This window comes from Podarcis raffonei, chromosome 1, assembly GCF_027172205.1.
Source record: "Podarcis raffonei isolate rPodRaf1 chromosome 1, rPodRaf1.pri, whole genome shotgun sequence".
Taxonomy (NCBI): Eukaryota; Metazoa; Chordata; class Lepidosauria; order Squamata; family Lacertidae; genus Podarcis; species Podarcis raffonei.
The window spans coordinates 90773286-90786181 of NC_070602.1; the positions used below are offsets into that span (position 1 = coordinate 90773286).

The window sequence follows — 12896 nt, forward strand, 5'->3', positions numbered from 1 at the left end:
ACACAGCATCCAAAGAGAAGACGGGCAGCCAACGATCACAGAAGTAACCAAAAGTGAAGCTCACCCACTACCTCTGACTTTGCAGCTGTTCAGCATGCTCTGTGGGGTGTGGTGTAGCGGTTAGAGTGTTGGACTACGACCTTGGAGACCACGGTTCAAATCCCCACTTGGTCATAAAGCTCACTGGGTGACCTGAGGCCAATCACTGTCTCTCAGCCTAGCCTACCTCACATGGTTAGTGAAAAGGTAGACTGAGGAGTGGGGAAATTATTCCCTCAGCATCACCCCAGGAACCTCATGGAAGCATGCAGTGTATTATTTCATTTTCTACCTTAAAACTTCTCTCTGTGGAGACTTCACTGTGGCTAAACGTGTGAATGTGCATTTCTTACAAGCAAGCCCACTACATGAACCACTACCCCACACGGGCTCTTTTTGATGTATATGGATTTTGTACTAGAGTACTTACACCTGAATATGATTCCCCTCCCAGAAAATAATAATATAATAATGTAAAGCCTTGCAGAGCATCCCCAGTTTGCATGAATAAGATGTCCATGCTTTCCCCAAGGTTATTTTCTCTTATCCGCTCACCACCTCACCTGGTCCTCTCCGAGCCTAGGAGGGCTTGTTTTGAGATGCTTGATTTTCTTCATGCTTTAATTATTTCTCCTCTGCTGTTCTCTCTGGGGAAGGCTGCAGGTAACGGCAAAGAAGCATTTCTTGTGTGATCAAAGGGTACAACTTGATCTGCCAGGAAAGACAGAATAAAGACAGCACGAGAGGTGAACGTTTAGCAGAGAACAAAGATGGCTCACCACAGAGCAGCACTGGCATAGAGGGAGGTGGGAATCTGCCAGTGAAGAAGTTTCATAGTACGATTCTATAGATTTAATGGAAATTACTCCCAGCAAATTGCAGCTACTGAAGCAGTCGCTGTGAGTTCTTCTCCCGCAGTGTGAACCTGGTGCTGTGCAAACTATAGACACTCCAGCAAGCCAAGTGCTAGATATGTCAGTGAGTCAGTACGTATGGTCTCTCTGACTTAAATTTATTTTTTTTTAAAAAAATAATCAGATACACACTTGCACTTATGCATATGTGTGTTCATCTTTCCCACTAGGTTAAAATAATGCTCCTGGGACTACAGTATGTGAATTGGCATGTTGGTGTTGTCACAGTGATTTGCTAATAGATGCTTAACACAGCTGCAACACTATCAGCATTCAGTCTGAAAGCAAACAGAAAATCTACACTCCCTCCCCCCCCCAGAGCTTATACCAGGTCTGAAAAACTTTATAAATGTCCAATTTATCCTGCTGTTCTTTGTCTTCAAATAATTTGGCATATCACTTTGTGTAAATATAAAAGTAATTTTTAATAAGAAGTCATGCTGATGGCATTTGACTCTGCACCACCTCACAAAAATCTATCCAAATGTCAGCAAGACATGCTGGAAACATAAAGCAGGCTATATGTGTGTGCCTATGTGGAAAGAAAACCAGAAGTTTATGGGGGGGAATTGTTAATATTATGCAAAATATGATTTTTATTTAATATACCAGTGAGTCTATTGCAAATTCTTCTAGGATATTTTAAAAATGTTATACACCCAGAACATTGTAATTGGAAAAGAAATCTGCTAAGTATAGCAAAAAAAGAAGAAGAAGCTAACAACAACTCAGTGTACTGTGAGTGTACTCAGATAATGCCAACTGAACAAGAGTGGTTTAATAAACATGGCACATTACCTCACTGCGCTTACTGCGATGCTATGATTAAAAGAAGGAAGACATCAGAAAATAACACTTTGAGAAAACTTGGTTGTTCTTTATCAGTGCTATTTTTCTAGAAAAAGAGGTACAGGAACTCACCATGAATGCCTCCCTCCTTCTCTTATAATGGCTCTGGCACCCACCTGAAAGGCGCCGGAACTCAATTCTGTTGGAAAAAAGCCCTGCTCTTTACCAATCAAATGGAACAGAAATATAGTTTGGAACTATTTTAAGCCTTTTAGTTGCTGATATAAATTTGAGATTCTTGGCTGCTCCAGATGTCATGTTGATGGTGCATTCATGATTATTTGTGTGCTCGTTGTGGTATGAAGCCATTATAAATGATCCCACTTTTAACATTGTTTGCACCTGAAAAAAGATTTGGGGCGAAAATACCGCTTTGTTCCCAGTCACAGCATGTCCCAAAACTTTCCTGCTGAAATCCTACGACTTTTTATACAAAAAAAGTCCTGGTTTTTTTTTTGTCCTGCTTTTATTTATTTCCGCTATTTTTACACCACTTAATCACCAAGCTTTCGAAGCCGTATACATACACGTTCCAAAAAGCATACAGTAGGTAAAATCAATCAAAATTAATCATGAAACCAGACTGTTGTGCTACAGTGCCCCTCCAGGCAGCAATAATGCAATAACATAGGGGAAGCATATAGAGCTGGACAGGGGATTGATGTGTGGAAGGTTCAATATAAATCCACTACTAATGCACTATTGCTGTGTCAGTGACATGTTGCAGAATACACCTGACAAAAAACCGCACCAGTCTGTCAGATGAATTGCATTTGGAGAGTTTATAATATAATGAGCTTGCAAGGGAAAGGCCTTTTTCCTCATCATTGTTGCATTTAGTAGTAAACGTGTAAGTTTTATGTTTGTGTGCGTATAAAATGAAAAACAAAGAAAAAAAGGACTTCATCCTAAACCAAGCAATGGACAATAGAATTCAGAAGGGGGCTGAGAGATTAGACACCAGCTAGGAACCCCCATCTAACCAGAAGGTCCAGAAAAGAACCACCTGTATGAGGGCTTCTTCACTTCCTAAGAAGTTGCCTGGATATCTTTAGATGTGGCAAGGCTTGCTGTGTGATTTGTGCTTTGAATATCAAGGACAGTTGACAATAAATTTGTAAAAGCTGCTGAATACCTGCTGTTGCTGTGGTAGAGTTCCAAGGCTAATCACTAATAACTTACAGACTGTTGAGGAGCTTAAGAATGCTACCTGGCTTCTTACAAACTGCCTTGCAGACGTCTCTTGCCCATGCACTTTGGAGCTCATGTTCCTCACTGGACCACATTTGGAGCCAATCTCCATGCCTGAATGAGTCATCACACAAGAGAACTTTCAGAACACTGAAGATGAAAGGTCACCTAAATTTTCTTTTCGGTTGAATCAGTTCACACATTTAGCTGTGATCCATGAAATGAGGGTAATTCAAGTGGTGTAGATATGTGCATGCAGACCTCTTATGTCACTTCATCTCCCCAGATTTCAGATTTTAAGAACCCTTTAACAGCAGATCATGTCCCAGCTTCTGTAAGCTTCTCACATGGGATGCAATTGTGCCTGGGCTAATTTGCAAGATGACTGTATCAAGGCCTGAGATAACTGAGGTTCAAATCCCTACCCAGCCATGAAGCTCATTGGGTGACCTTGGACCAGACACAGCCTCTCAGCCTAACTTATCTCACAGGGTTGTTCTGAGAGTAAAATGGGGAAGATGAGAACCATGTATTTCACTCTGGGCTCCTTGGAACAAAGGTGGGGTATAAACAGAATAATAATATTAAGAAACTGAAGGTTTGAATGAGTCCTATAGCTTAGCCGGAGCTGATAAGCCTCTGTGGACACCAGTCAGAGTTTTTTGCTACACCAATCCACGTGACTCCTGGGAGAAACAAATCTCATTGCTTACATAACATTTGCTAATTCGCCTGACTCAAAAATTGTTTAAAAAAAAACACACACACACACCCCACAAACGCACTGTTCTTTGACAAGCACTCGGCAAGCAACAGGACTCCTGCCCACAGACCATTATTTCTTCCCCATCTCCCCTTGAACCTAGTACAGGACAGATTTGACACCACCAGCACCAAAATCACTGAAACAGGTTTAAATGACTTCCATTCTAGTGACACTGTACTGTACTTAGCTGGCTCATAAAGCTGCTGCCCATCTTCTATTCTATTCAAAATCCCTCCCCACCCGCACCACAGCAAAGAATCTGACATATTTAGAGGATTATGCCTCACTGGAATAAATTATTTCCTCCCAAGTCTGCCTCCTGCTTGCCTGCCTGGCCCAGCTTTATTAGAATTAGTGGGAACATCAGGAGGATGAAAACAGACAAACAAGACAGGAAGAGAGAGGTAGGAGGGGAGGGGGGGGGAAAGAGAGAAATATTTCAGCACAAATTGGAAAGGACTTATAAAAGGAGCAAGGCAGCCTACAAAATCACCACAGACCTGAGCTACACTGGTATGTCAGGCGCCCAATGATAATAGGCACATCTCAAAGCAATGGCAAAAATTAAAAAACTGCAGCACAGGTTGTTCACTCTGCTCCTGTAGGGATTAGCTAACATAGCATTTTGATTCTGGAGAGCGGGTTCCTTAGATTGTCAAAGAGGAGATGGTTGACTCCATGCCTGGGAGAAAACTGCTTTGCTTGCATTTTTCCACTTCAGTTGACACCTCTGCCTGCTCCCTTCTTGCATTCCACATGGTTAAATGTGGCATTGGCCCAAGGGACTGGGAGGGGGGAGCAGTTCCACGGCACATTACCCTGCACCTCCCTCTATCATCTACTTCCTGGAATAATAGCTCCCAATTAGTAGAGAACAAAGCACCTTGTGACATAATGCCAAACATGACTCTGGGGAGCAGAATGTAAGGAGCGGAGGCCAGAGCAGCTGGCTTTGCTGCAGCATTGGCTAGCAGCAGGCAGATAAAGTGTGCCTGGTCTCGTACCTCTCTAATTCCCACAATTGATGCTTCTCAAATCTCAGCAGTAAATTGGCAGTGGGACAGCATCACTTAAGAGCATCCAGCAGGGAGCCCTCAATTTTATGGCCCTTCTCCTAGATATTTAACCTATATATCTAGCAGAGAGAGCACATACGTTTTAAAGTATCTGATATCAAGAAACAGAAGTTATACAGAGTGAAGCATATCTCCTAATGCATCTCCCCCTCCTAGGCAGACAACAGCCGCCACCCCAAACTAATTTTGGTCATGCCATCGTATGATACACATGGAACTGGTTGACATCAATGATCCAATGTGCATTTGCAAATGCATGCTGTTGAACCCATTGAATAACACAACTCCATGTGAATCACAGCACAAGGTAAGTGAAAACATGGCTTCATGGTGGGTGGATTGATCAATCAATCAATAGATAGACAGACAGGACCACCAGCAATGCAGGTAGGCGGAGGATTGTAAGGAGCCTTATGTAACCTTTAATGAGATTTTATAAGTAAAGAGCAAGCAGCAAGAAGCCAAAAGATGCTCAACGAAATTAAAAGGCCTTTGGAGTCCATTTAAGAACCACCTAAGAGGGGCTACAAAACATTTTTAAGAAAAGCAATTCCAGAGATGCAGGCGCATCACTAAAAAGGCCCTGTCCATGGTACCCAACAGCTTGATCTTCTTTAATGGTGAACCAGAGCAATAGCACCTCTGAGGCAGATCCTATGGCATGAGCAGGTTCTATATGGGTACAACCAGTCCTTAAAATAACCTCCAAAGCATTCAGGCTCCAAACACCAGCCTGGCTCACAGCCCTCTTGTGGAGCAACATTGCAGAAGAATGGTTTCAGGCAGCCTCCATATGGAGGCTGTAACCTTTGGATCAGCATCATGAGACTTTCATTTCTCAGACATCACTTTGGGGATACTGTTAGCTTTTTATTGCAGATAAAGCAGGCAAGATGACTGTGCCATTTGGATAGCAAGTTCTCCAGTAGTTCCAAGTCTTCACTTCTGGTAAGCACTGCTTCTCGGTTGACATGCAAAGTCTCCAGCATGCTCAACATCAGTAGGAGGGACATTGTCTCAGCTCCAAAGACATCCCTGGGGGGTTAGCAGGCAGCAGGGTTCTGGCATCGCCCATATCCAAGCACTGTAACGCCATCTGAATTTCACTTGAGCAGCTTGTTTCTTTGCTGGGAATGAGGCACCATTTCGGACAGAGGTTTGGCCTGTGCTTTGGTTGTGCCTGACCCCAAAGCTTCTCAGAAAGACTGAATGGGAAAACAAGTCTGCAAAACAGCTGCACTCTTGCATCAGGAGGGAGTATTTGGGAGCTTACTGGGGTGAACCAGGGTAAGGTTTGGATCTGAAGAAACTAGCACCTTCACAGACCCCCCAAATGCCCCCAAGCTGGCATGGTTAAATCCTCACCACTTGTTTACAGTGGGAGAGAAATCAAGTTTTTTAAATAAAAACAAAATCAGAAAACGGCTGATGAGTGCAAAACTGCTTACTGCCAGTCTGAGTGCCTAGCAGGGCACTGGATTAAGCAGTTCAATCACATTCAGCCCCTCACCCCACCCTGGCCTTTAGTATTTCATTCTAAAGCTGAGACTTATCAGGATTCTGCTGATATACTATCAGTAAAATGGCAATCATGCAGATTTCTAAGTGAGCAAATATAAAATATTTTAAAATGTCATTTCATTTACCATCATGTATGGATTTTAGTTAACATCCACGGGTATAAGCAAACTGGATATTTATTAATAAACTTCTAATTCTACCATACCTGCTGATGTAATGCAGTGTGTATGTATACTGTGCCATATACAACTGATTATCTTCGGGAGAAGAAAAGAAATCTAGATCGGAGTCCCTAAGATGAGTGGATGGTAGCTTGCACCCCTCCTTCCGGTCAGCAACTGAACAGCAATCCACCCATCCCCTATTATTCAGTATAGTTTCCAGTAATCAGATATTTGAGAACATAAAAGGAGTCTCATAACCGAACTACCAGAAAAGCCATGGATCATTCTACTATATTAGTTTGTCTCTGGGAGTGAGCAAAGAGCATATTAAGCACAATGTCTAACTGCCAGACTCACCAGTATACAATTATAAAAGAGCCCAATTCCCAATCCAGGTCCCATTTACTGTGCAGAACCTATATGTTGCCTATAATTTAAGAATTAAGCACTGTTCCATTACCCTTGGTAAGAGACACCAACATTGTGGCAGTTATTAAAAAAAACCCTGTACAGATAGTCAATCTATTCTGGGGTGAACGTGGTCACCTGTACCATTCTGTTACAGATTTTTTTTAAAACCAATGATAAGTGGCAGATGTGTGGTGAAATATGAGGTAAAGTGGTAGCCTCCCATCCTTAGGGACAACTAAATGTGACATTAAAAGCACAGCTTGGCATAGCACATATAAAGAGTAGCCAATGTGGTGTCCTCCTGATGCTGTTGGACTATAGCTTCCATAATTCCTAATCACTGCCCATGCTGTCTAAGGCTGATGACAGTTGTGATCCAACAACATCTGGAGGGCATCAATTCAGCTACCTCTGGTGTATATCTTTTAACAACTGCAAATAGCAGCTTCAGGGGGTGATTTTTTTATTGGGACTATGGTGTGGGGAAGAGGGTTCTGCAGTTGCGATTCTTATTCTGCCCCTTTTTGGTAGCTATGGTTTACAATTGTTGCTGTTGGGGTTTTCTTAAAAGAAGGAGGAGGAGGAGGAGGAGGAGGAGGAGGAGGAGGAGGAGGAGGAGGAGGAGAAGGAGAAGGAGAAGAAGAAGAGTTTGGATTTGATATCCCGCCTTTCACTCCCCTTCAGGAGCCTCAAAGCGGCTAACATTCTCCTTTCCCTTCCTCCCCCACAACAAACACTCTGTGAGGTGAGTGGGGCTGAGAGACTTCAGAGAAGTGTGACTGGCCCAAGGTCACCTAGCAGCTGCATGTGGAGGAGCGGGGAATCGAACCCGGTTCCCCAGATTACGAGACTATCGCTCTTAACCACTACACCACACTGGTGTACCCACCAAATGAAGTGTTTTACATCACATATAATTTGGTCCTTCCGGGTCTCCCCAAAACGTCTCTCATGCAAGGGGTCTTGTTTGCACAAAAAGACCTTCTGACAAGTTGGGTAATGGATTTGTTTAAATTGCAATGGGCATATCGTAAAATAATCACAAAATTTGATTACCTCTATCAGCATGCTGCTGTTTAATTTAATGAAACACAGAACTCACCAGCATTCTTGTATTTTTCTCTCTTAAGCAGTTTACCTGGGAGATGTGCCATAGATCAGTGTCCTTGGCAATAGCATCATTGATACAATCTGAATTGCCCTACAAATTAAGTCTGCTTAAGCTCTCTGCATCTGTGACTCAAGAAAAGGCATATCAGGCATGGGCACACGAACAGATCCAGCTAAGTTTACACTCCCCCCTCCCCAACCTTGGCAGAAAATCTGACAACCTTAATGCTATGACTGACCCCAGAGCAAGATCCCAGGTCTTCCTCTCAATGCTTACCTAGGTGCTATCTAAAGACCCAGCTAGATTTTATGCACAAATGGGTGCATCTTTCTCTATCCACCTAACCCTTTTACTAAAAAAATTCCCAAAAGGGAGGCTGAACGTCTTACTGGAAGAAACTTTTCTTGGATTTTCCCGAACTAACCCCATCCACCCAACTGCTTTTGGTGGGAATAGATTTTGCTATTACTTCAAAGCTGCAAGCTCCAAAGTCTTCAGAAGGAAGGTTAAGTATCTAGCGATTTGGTTAACATCAAGGAATATAAACTTATATAAAAACAACTACGAAAAAATCTGGCTTGATTATGTATTTTTGTTAAAATTATTGTGTTGAAATATGTAATAATAATAATAAAAATTCTTCAGAAGGAGAAAAAAAATTAAAAATGGAAAAAGATCTATTTTGGACATTATCTGTGGGTAAAATTGACCATAACAAAAAATGACAGAAATGCAGGCAAGTGCCAGATTTTTGTAGAACTAAATTTGCTTTTATTGAATTGTTATTCTTTATTTATAATATGTTACCGTATATGCTGATTTGATTATTGTGATCAAAATGCTGCTTTTTATTTGGTTAAGGATTGGTTACTGTTTCGAACTGCTTTGGGCTCAGCTTGGTTGTTAGAAAAAGCAGCACACAAATATCAAGGTAACACAAATCAAGAATTGTGCAAGCCCGTTCCCCTACTGATCTTCACTCCCAAAGTCTATTAAACACTGGTATGACAGTGAAGATAAGCTTTTAAGGGTTTTGCTGATGCATGAAATTAAAAAGAGTAAATTAGATGCTACTTTAACGGTATTATTAGAAACCATGTGTGGTTTAAAAAAAGAAAATGAATAGTAAAATTTTGTGTATGAGTGAGTGTGCAAGCGCATTTTTATCAAGACTGCAGTGCTGGGAGGAGGTTTTGCTCTTCCCTTCTCAATAACTCTCCTTCCTCCACACACACCAGGCATGGGGAAAACGTCCACATGCATGCTACAGTCCTGATGAAAATCACACACACCCTTCAGTTGACTATTAGGATTCTTTTTTTTGGGGGGAGAGAAGTGTGGTTGCCAGCATGGTGCAGTGGTTAGAGCGCTGGACTAGGAACCGGTCGAAAAGGATCAAATCCCCATTTAGCTATGAAGCCCATTGGTTGACTTTGTGGGGCCAGAGCTGTGAAATGCACAAGGGGCACAATTCCTAGAACACTGCGTTGCTAGCTAGCTAGTCACTGCCTCTTGACAACGCGTATTTCCCCATCCACGAGTCTGCTGTACAGATGGCAGGAGAAACCTATTGTTGAAAAATTAGAGTTGCAATTGGATGCCCCACAGCAACCACCATGCAGTCTTGACTCTCACTGCGAAGTCTGCCTCCTGTCCTGGTGACTGAGGATGTTGCAGGAAGGAAAAAAGCCACGTGCCCTTTGCCTGATCTGGGGTTCCTGGCAGGAGGGCATGCCAGCTGGCAGCCTCCTATGCCAGATCCTAGGAATCAACCCCCAGTAACGTGGCCAGTGAAAACAGCCTTCCCTAATTAAGATCAGGAGCAAGAAGTTAAATGGAGCACCAAGACATGCATTGTAATTTTATTCTGTCATACTGCCTAACCTTTACAAGTGTTCTGCCTCCTAATTAGAACATAATTTTACTTTTAAACATGAAAACGTTTTGAATGAAATTATTCTGGAGGAACCATATTTTGTGGCACATTGCCCAGCTCTGCACTGTTCCGAAAAACCTACAGCTTTTTATCTGCTTCAGCAAGCATTACGCGTAAAGGTGGCTGTGCCTGTTTTGGGAACTGAGCACCCTAAACCTGAGCCTGAACTGAGGGGGGGGGGGAAACAAGCCTCAGTTAAGCAGCATGGCTCTGTGAAATGGGCTACACGGTTACTTTATGACAGCTGATGGACTTTAGGATCTTTCATGTAGCAGAAAAGCTCAGGATTTCTGAAACAGGAGCCCAAGACTTGGCAGAATTGGGTTTCCCCATAGGCAGTGTCCCACTTAATGACTTCTTGTTGCTATGACATTCAGTGGTACCTCAGGTTACAGACGCTTCAGGTTACAGACGCTTCAGGTTACAGATGCTTCAAGTTACAGACTCCGCTAACCCAGAAATAGTACCTCGGGTTAAGAACTTTGCTTCAGGATGAGAACAGAAATCGTGCTCCGGCAGTGCGGTGGCAGCGGGAGGCCCCATTAGCTAAAGTGGTACCTCAGGTTAAGAACAGTTTCAGGTTAAGAACAGACTTCCAGAACGAATTAAGTTTTTAACCTGAGGTACCACTGTATTGACCCACAGACTTTAGATAGAGGGAAGTTCCAGCGAAGCCATCATAAAAGCCAGGGACCCTTTGGGGAAGGCCAGTATTTGCACACAGATGGATTGAAAGGACTAACTAAACTCCTTTGATGATACTCCCTGCCTTTTAGCTTACTTTTGTCATTTTTTAAAAAAGGGTATCACTCAGCAAATGTCCAAACATGTAGGTATAGAAAAGGGATTGTAACAGAGGGCGTGAGAAACAGTTAGGTAGGCACATGGGGTGTGTGCATGCGCATACTAGTAAAACAGGTGTGAGGCAACCTATGGCCCTCCAAATATTGCTGAACTACAACTCCCATCACAGCTGGCTATTGGCCATGCCTGCAGGGGCTGATGGGAATTGTCATTCAGTAACATCTGGAGGGCCAAAGGTTCTCCCACAGTGGCTATTTACTTATTTTATTGGTTTATTTAATCCACTCTTCTCTAATGCTCTTGCAGTTTATCCCTTATGATAGACAACCGGCGCAAGTTCCACTGGCTGAGCCCAAGATCTGCCAAATTAAAACTCCCTCATCCCAGCAGATATTGGTTTTGGATTGAGCTCTAAGTCTTTAGGGATACTTAAAACACAAGTATCACACAACCTAAGAGCAGCTAAGTCCCAGGATGAGAGGTATCTGGTTTCCACTTCTGTAGCCGCAACTTTTTTCTTGTCACTTCCTATGCCATGGGGTCTATGGTGAGGATTAAAAGGCACAGGGCTTGCAAATTTCTGCTGTGCCTTTGAACACACTCATGAGCTGATCAGCAGTGCCTTCAAATTCTGCTTTTGACAGAGAGCCACATCTTTACCCATCCACAGATGTAGTGTGGTGGGTATCGCTTGGGAAGTTGGACAAAATGGCCTGGTGAGCCAGGCTCGGAGCACTGCGGCAGGCTGTTCTGCTGTGGGTGGCTCTGCGCCACGAGTTCAGGGGCAACCAAGCCAGCGAGACGCTGAGGCGGCCAGCCGGCTCCACCCTCCTGCCGCCTGGGACTGGGCAGCCGGGGGTGGGCACCAGGCGGATCTTTGCACCCCAGCGCCAAATATGCATAAGACAGCCCTGAGTGGATTGCATTACACATGCATGCACACATGCACGTGATTCCTCTACACTTGTTTACCGAATACGTACTAGTTAATAACTGACATCCATCCGAATGTGTGGACCCACTCTAATGTAAAACATTACACTGGATCCAGCATTCTCAAGACCAAGACTCCTCTGAGGACACACCTGCTGGAAGAAAGGCATTGGGTGATTTTTGCTGGTTCCTCCTTCCCATTGTACCTCCTGTATATTTGCTGTAGAGGGTTGAGGGTTGGAGGAGACCTGGTACAATGGGAATCAATGAACACTCTGCCTTCTCCTCTTCTTCCTCTAGCAGGAGCCTCCACTGGACCTCAGTCCCAAGAGATTGATAGAAACCCTTCTGTTCACAGAAGAGTCACTCAGAAGCTAACACACTGCATTTGTAAAAGTTCTGCTCACAGTATTCAACTTGTGATATGGCCCATGCATGCATGCATGCCCACCCCTTCATGCTGCAGTCACCGAGAGATAAATGTGCATTGATGAATGCTTTAAAAGCTCCAGGGTGGGTTGGGTTCCTGCCAAAGGGGAGCACAAATATACTTGGGCCTGGCCAGGTCTCCTTCAGTACAACCCTTCCCCACATTTTTGATGCAATTGCATCACATGCTGGCAGGCACAAAGCTAGTTCTGCAATATTCTTTTCCAATATATGGGGGCTGTTTTATTCCTGTGCTTTCAGCCATGGCAGCAGAATGCTAGAATGCGCCTTTAAAAGAAATCAGAAACAAGGTTCCATACTTAGAAATGTCCTTCGAGAAAAAGGAAATAAAAGGCTCAGAAAGCTATAAAATCAGCCAGCATGGAAATTAATAAAAAGAGCAGCAATAGAATGGGAAGCAATTTATATTGGACACATCTTCCATTTCGCTGTCGCCCTCGTAGCAGTGGCACTCTCTCTGAATGCAAAATCAGAAGCAGTCAGATCTAAGAGATGGAAAAACCCTGCATCTGAAGAGGACTGGGGAATCCGCTTCGATTCTGCCAAATGCTAAGCCAGTATTGCTTCCCATGCTCGTCCATCAGAGGGCAGTTATCGTAGCCCTCCATAAAGACATGCCACAAAAGAAACTTTTTCAAATTCACAGCACAGAGCCGGGTTATCTCTGAATTCAATGGCTAGGCCTACAGCAGGTAAAAGGGAATAGAGGCAAAAGCCTATTCTTTTCAGAT

General features: G+C 43.4%; 1 protein-coding gene across 2 annotated transcripts in view; it reads right to left on the reverse strand.

Moving 5' to 3' along the window:
* The window catches only part of LOC128421182 (uncharacterized), a 74736-nt gene that overhangs the window by 17289 nt on the left and 44551 nt on the right, over positions 1 to 12896 (reverse strand). Inside the window, exon 2 of one of the 2 annotated variants that reach the window (XM_053403585.1) lies at positions 603 to 696. The gene's annotated coding sequence lies outside the window, so the exon portion shown is untranslated. Of the gene's footprint in view, positions 1 to 602; positions 751 to 12896 lie in introns of both variants that reach the window. The other variant, XM_053403578.1, reaches the window with a different exon arrangement.